Genomic DNA, 7,454 nt, shown 5'->3' on the forward strand with positions numbered 1-7,454 from the left:
ACTTTTTGTATAATTGTTTAACATACATTCCAGTTAATATATCAAATTTTCTTTAAAATATACAATAGAGGGTAGAAACATGAACATGACACTGACACTCTCCTTACACCCCTCCTCTAATCCATCTTTCCGTTGCTGTCCTATTCATAGTGATATCTGAATAAAATACCATGATAATGCAGATTGCTCTTGTGAAACCCTAAGAGAAAAACAAGCATCAGTGCCTGTTAAACCTGTAAGCCAAATCTCATTTTAAAAGGAGAAACTTGTCAGCAAATATTTGCTAATTTACACATCAAGCAGTCACTGAGCAAAATTATCATTCATTTGAAGTTGATTTTCTGGCGACCTGGTTAATGTAAGTCCATTATTAATTCTCTTTTATCTCTGTTTTTGGTCTCCACCAGTGCTTGATTGAAATATCTGGCTCTTTAGCAGCTAAATGTTCCACTATGTTTAGTAGCTATCTGCTTACTGTGTCTGACTGCGGTTTGTTGTTTGGCAAGTAGTTTACATTTGGTTTCTAGAGCTGAAAACAGCCAAAACCAACACTATGACAGCGATGAGGGTGAACCAAAGCAGTAAAGTCGTGGCCTGAACAGCAAAGCAATGAGCAGAAACTCAAAATAAATGTCTGTAAAGCCAAGGTGAGTTTCATATTTACCATACACACATAAGGGTGGTATCAGCCTTCTCATCTTACAAATTTACAAGAAGTCACATACTGTAAATGTCAAAGTATTGCTTTATTTCCACTTGGAGCCTTCAACTTCTGCTTGTACAAAAGTACAAAGGTCAGACTATCTTGATACACAGTAGCTCTTTGTTCAGTTCAGACTGTGAGGTACAACCGAGCATTTGACAGTTCAGCAGGCTGGGTCATGATGACAGCAAGATCTGCACTGAAACAGTCTCGATATAGCTCATGTCTGTACACTGGTTACACAAACAGAGAGAGAGAGCGGGGAGAAGAAGGAGGAGAAACAGAGAGAGTGAAGAGAGGAGACATATTTTCAGTCTCTCTCAGTCTTTATAGCAGAGTTGTCCTCTGGTGAGGGAGCTGGCAAGGATTAGGGATTGTGCAAAGATGGTCCGGATGTTGGGCCGAGGGCGGAGGCTGGCCGCAGGAGTGTGGACGTCCAGAGCATTCCTTACGATGCTGCGGCTGTGGATTCACACACCACTGAAAAAGATTCAGGACAAGTGGAAGAGAGGAGGGTAAGAGGTGGGAGGTTAAAGGAGACAGCTGGAGCAGGTGCATACAGCACTGTAGGAGGATGCTGGATGATCGACAGCTGGATCAAAGTATGTGTGTGATGATGCTGTTGTTGTGATGAGGAGGAGGAGGAGGAGGAGGAGGGGTTTTGTGGTGAGATCTGGGTGAGAGGTTGAGGGTGGGTGACTCAGCCCTCACAGCCACTTCCTTTGGCATCTTCAGGATGGAGAGATGAAAGGAGGAGAGGGGAGCGAGTCATCTTACGGTCAGCTGACTCACCATATAGGAGCGGGGATACTGGGAAAAGGGAAGTATGTATGCATGTATGAGCCCTGTGGTGTTTGACAGAAGCACAATTATTCCATTTCCCGTCACATAACAGGAATGCAGGGTGAGATTCCTTCTCTGTGAGTCGTGCCCTCTCACCTGCCATCACCATGCGGATACAATTTCACCCTTCCCTTTCCCGCTTTTGGCCGGGGAATTCCCCAGTTTGTGTGGTTTTTTTACTCATGGAGGAAGTTGGAGGAAGTTGTTTGTATAAGCCTTGTTGTTCTGGTAATAATTGAATACTCAGAGTCATGACTAGTTTAGCAAAACTATGTTCTTGTTTTCTCCACGCATGGTTTATTTTGTTCATTTAAAGGAGGTCTAATGCAGCTCTTAAATGTGGGAAATGGAGGAAAAACACACTGTTGTGAGGTATTTTCACAGCACGGAGGAAATGAATCTAGAGGATTATGTGGAAGGAGTGTGTAAATGGAGTAATTGCTTGTTTGTGTTGGCGAGAGCAGGGATGCTTTGTCATGCTGGATGTGCGGTATCTGTGTGTGTGTTTGTGAGAAAGAGAGAGCACTTGAGCAGCTGCTACTGTACATTTTATGTGATGTATAGCTATTTATCTTGTGAGAACTGTCCTCTAAAGCTTGTAAAACATTCATATCTTCCCAGTTTACTTCCTCATTACTTACTGTAAATACGGATATTAATACAGTGCAGTCTATGTGCATGTGTGTGTGTGTGGGTGCTTGTGTTGACTCACAGTTACAATAATGACTCTGGCAAAACAGTGGATGAACAGCTCATGCTGACTGTAAAGAGCAGAGAGAGAGAGAGAGAGAGGAAGAGAGAGAGAGAGAGGCGAGGGGGCTGTGCTCTCAGTGGCATCTCCATCTCATAACTCCTCTGCCGCTCAGTGCGTTCATACACGCACACACACTCTACAAACACACACACACACTCACATAGAGGCTAAAGCTCCTACAGTACAGTATATTACTTTAGTAGGGTACGGGTTTGGGGCTGACTTTCAGTCGGAACAGCAAGTGTGAGAACGGCTCCAGGGAGGAAATAATGCATCGTGTGGTAGGTGGCCAAGCATTTGCAACAGGTTAGTGCTTGTGTTGATCCCCATGTTTGTGTATGTGTGAATTTTTTTTTTGTTTTGATTTGCTTATTCAGTGTTATAAAGACAAAGTCCTTCTATGTCACCACATGTTAAATTGCATAATGTCATGGGGTGTTACAGAAAGTGATGTAGCAGTTTCACTTTCAATCTATTTTTTAACCACAGTCAGTCACCTGTAGCTGTGCTGAGTGACAGATCTCTATCATGTCCTCAAACATTTGGTTTCTTTTTTTTTCTGAGTGGCTTTTGCTTTAAAAAAAAAAGTGAACAACTCTGCCATGAATAAGACAAGTTTTTGTTGATGTGGGGGGGAGGAATTTAATCACCACTCTTTCCAGGAGGAGATCCAAGAAAATGGTTTCCTCTTTGTCACTATCTGGTGATTTTGTATGCAGTGATACAAGAATTAGATGTAATCTTTCTCAGAGAAAACACTTTCCGCCTCTCACTTCTGTCTGTTCTCACAGACTAAATGTGATGCTTGGTGAGTCTGAGAAATTGATTTTCAAGGCTAAACATCCTCCCTCATACTAAATCATCTTGGGTATATGTGTGTCTACGTGACGCTTTCCGTCTGTATTTCATTCTCCTGCTCTCATATCTAAATGTTGCAGATGTGAATGCCAGGTGACCACACCTGGATTCTGTCCTACATCGGTGCGGGTATATATAGCTACAGAACACGCTCCCTGCAAACCTCATTCTGTCATTTAAATCCTGTGTGTGTGATGAAGTCTTCCTTTGTCTGCACAGTCACTGATCTCAGACAAGGCGGTAAAGGTCCAGACTAATTAACGGCAGACTGGCAAGTCTCTAAAATCCCCTGGTTACTCATCGTTCAACATCTAATACAGTGACATTTATTTTACATATTTTGATGAAAGTAATCCCTGTTCTCTCTCTGTCTAATGCGTCTGTCGTAACCATCTCTGTGCTGAGGTGGGTATGCATTTTCATCGTTCACTGGTGTTTGTGTTTGCTGCCTCTTCAAAATGAAAAGCCAAAGAAATGGGTTTACATGACTCATCTGTCACAAGGTTGATTGCTTTAAGTCTTGGCACAGGACGCACTTCTAAGTTTTTAGTGTTTAGATCATCAACTATATATGGACAAGGATGTGGACTGACTAATATTCAGTCCAGTGTTTTATAGTTTGAGACAGATGGGGCTGACTTACTTCCATCTGGCCAAATGCCCAAAGTCTTATTAGGTTTCTGATCTCATCAAGATACTGTAGATTCCTGTTACATTTCCTTCTTATTGCCTTAAAGCAATAGTTCAACAATTTTGAGACACATCAGTCAGTACTACTCTCATACTGTATCTCTACACTCAATATGAAGCTACAGTGTGTATTTTCTTATCTCTAGGCTGAGCCAGGCTAGTTGTTTCTCCCAGTTTCCAGTCTTTATGCTAAGCTAAGCTAACTGGCTGCTGGCTGAAGATTCATATTTACCGCTGAGACATGAGAGTAGTATCGATCTTCTTATCTAACTTTCAGCAAGAAAGCCTATTAGCGTATTTCCCTTTAACCCGACAGAAGCAAGACCTTGTAAATGATGCTGATATCTGTCTGTGGTTGCGTGAGAAAAAGTTTTCACTGGAAGAAAAATCTCGAAATGAATCATGAGGTGCTTTCTAGTGAAGTAAAGTTGCCATTTTGAAGCGTAAATGCCTCAAATAATTGGTTTTTGTCTCCCTGTTGTGTGGCAGCTTGTGCTCCCCTCACCTGCTGAACTTCAAACTGATCAAATTCATCAGTCAATACTACATGAACCCAAATGTCAGGTCTGCTTTGGTTGGGTCAACAAGCCTCCTCATTCGTGTCTTGATGAATAGGAAACCTTTCCACCAGATTCACTCCCTCCTCGTCTCTTTGCCTAAGCGAGCACATGATTGCACATATTCATGGGGTTATACCTTCCACCATTAAGGATAATTGCTCTGCACGCCCCACGCGTGAACTCACTTAAGCATGCTGAGGAGCATTCGCTGCAATACGAACATGAAACTGCAACTGGAGACACACCACCTTCAGGATGAGCTTGGGGGGAGTGATACATTACAGCCTGCATCACATCCTCCTCATCCATGAATCTCCACTGACTTCTGCTCCTTGCAGCCGAGTGATCACAGACTGACTCACTCGCGCTGTGAATTCTCGGATGGTTGATGACACCAGACAAAAAATATTGGCGAGATGAGAGACAAATTGATGACTACAGTTTCTTTGGATGCCTCCTGGGGTCACCACTTTCATTTAGCTGTGGCTCAGTCATCATCCCAGTTTGGTGATGCAGAGCATTTACCAGCAAACCCACAGGAGGGCAGAATTTAATTTCCTTTCTCTTAACTCATCCAGTGTTGTTTTTGTGTGATGTGGCAAGATTGCACTGCGACAAATCTTTTCCTTGAATGAAAACAAGAATTAATGAATCAGTATCTTTTTTGTCTCTGCGTGTTGGATTTATGTTTACTTTAGATGAGATTTGGCCCGTGGATGAGGGTCAGAAGGAAGGGGAAGAGAAGGTGTGATGAACAGTGTGTCATATGATAAACCTTCACCCCTTTCAGCTCCTGTTCCCATGAAGCCATCTGGGACAAACATGAGTCATAGCTCCTGTGGTAGAAGCATTATTATTAAACCTGCTAGACCTGATACCTTTAATGCACATTTAATGTCAACAATCTTGGTTGCGTCAGAGCTGATTATTCAACCATGATTAATGTTGTTTTTTTTTAATCCACTTCTCTTTCAATCTACCTGCTGCCGTTTCTTTGCATTACCTATTGTTTTCCTGTTACTATTTTTTTTTCACATGAAAGCAGTAATTTATGGACCTCAGCGATGTCCTGACACCTCCTGATCTTACAGACAACCCTGAATGGAGGATTGGTCCTTGTAAGATGATGACTAATGCTGCCATGACATTAGTGAGGTGGTGTTCAGGTGTTCAACCAGTCTCTGCATCAATTCAGTTTGGCTGCCTTCTTCATTGCCTTTTTCTTTTAAAGGAATTAAAGAAATAGTTTGACATTTTGACAAATTCACTTGTTTTTTTACTGAGGGTTAGATGAGATGGTCTCATGTTTGTACCATAAACATGAAGATGCAGCCAGTTAGCTTAGCTTGGTATAAAGACAGGAAGCAGGGAGAAGCAGCTATTGTGGTTCTGCACAAAGGTTAAAAAAAACATATATTGTTGGTTTAATTAGTACAAAAATCAAATTGTAAAACTGACACATAGTGGTTGTTTGGGGGCTTTATGTGCTGGAGTATTTCTCAGACAGACACACTAACTTCTGACGTGTGTTCAACTCATAAAACCACAGCTTGTCATTTTTAAACTTAAGATATAACGTGTCAGTCAGTGCGCTATAAACAGAGCCAGGTTAGCCTTTTCCTCCCATTATACGGTCTCTCTGGTATTCTAAGATAAACAGCCTCTGGCCATGTTTAACATGAGAGTGGTATCAAACATCTTATCTAACTCTTTGCATAAGAGTGAATACATTTTCAGTATTTCTGTTCCCTAAAAAACATCAGCTCCATTGTTAAAATGTCCTCCCAGTCAAAAAAGAATCAGAGGTATCCTGGTGTCCAACACCATGTCAGTCTAAAACTTGATATGAATATTTTAGTGTAATCATGTTGGTGATGATTTTTGTTCCTCACAGAGGACCCAGTGAATTACCAGGAGACACCTGTGTGTCCAAATTTTGCTGTTATGTTTTTTTTTTCTTGCCTCTTTTAAAATACATATATTTCAGCTTCATGAGGTTACATTTCCTTCACCACTGAGCCACTGGTTTGGCCCTGGCTTGCAATGTAACCACACCCTCTGCTGTTCATTTGTAGAACGGACCATCGAGCAGTGAGAGGACAGCTTCCTTCTTCAGACAACAACTTTTGACCTACATCTGCATCCAATTAGCCACACAAGTCTTACCATTCCTTCTTACGCAATATCAAGAATAATTTTTTCTGTATCCAACGTGTCTTGTACTGCATATTTGTAGCACAGTGCACTGTCTGTAACAATCAGAGGATTTGTTGAGTGAAGGACTGCACTCAGAAACTGATTTCATTTGGTGACGTAGATGTTTGTACCCAGTCTCTAGCACCATATGAAATCAGTGTTCTGGGAGGTGGACTATCAGCATGTACAGACTCTGTACATGAATAATCTGAAATACAACATGTTCTTGTGATGCCTAAAAGTAGGTCACATTTGTATAAATTACTGTACTCTCCTGCTTCATTCACTAACTGGTCACAGCTGCTGTCCTGCTTCTCATTACATCTTTTTTCCCTATGCCTGTGTCTCCCATCAACTCAGACATATATATGTTATCATGAGTCCACCTTTATTCATCTATGAATTCAGTTTCCATCATTTGTGTTGCTTTAATACATTTTCTAAGTTTAACTGAATGCATAATAATCTATCTAAAGTTAACATCAGTTTACATTACTTACTTACTTTGTGTTTTGTACTCCATAAATGTCAGTGTTATAATAAACTTTTTAATCATAATAAAACTTTTGTCTCATTTGATCATTCAGTTGTTGAAAACTAAAAGAAGTGTTTAAAAGTTACATAATTTGTTGGATTTAACAAATAATGTACACATATTAGCAAATGGAGATTGAAAGTTCAGTCTTGAAAACAGTAGTTTTCAAATCATTTTCACCATGAGATCCATTTAGTCGGGCGCTGCAGCTTTCTAACACATCAAATGAGCTTCTTCAGCAGATGGAGCTTGACCAGTAGTCATGGAATTATAGATGTTCAGATTTCCATTACTGTGTGTGTATGTTTTGTCAAA

The 7,454-nt window shown here is 40.9% G+C and overlaps 1 long non-coding RNA gene across 1 annotated transcript; it reads left to right on the top strand.

The window, feature by feature from the left end:
* The first annotated feature begins 1,224 nt into the window (after window positions 1-1,224).
* On the top strand, window positions 1,225-7,167 carry LOC108888561 (uncharacterized). Its single transcript, XR_001961848.2, has 2 exons — window positions 1,225-2,606; window positions 6,484-7,167. It is a non-coding gene; the product is annotated as an uncharacterized LOC108888561 (long non-coding RNA).
* Window positions 7,168-7,454: the final 287 nt, after the last annotated feature.

The sequence above is a fragment of the Lates calcarifer genome, linkage group LG10, assembly GCF_001640805.2.
Source record: "Lates calcarifer isolate ASB-BC8 linkage group LG10, TLL_Latcal_v3, whole genome shotgun sequence".
In the NCBI taxonomy this organism is placed as follows: Eukaryota; Metazoa; Chordata; class Actinopteri; family Centropomidae; genus Lates; species Lates calcarifer.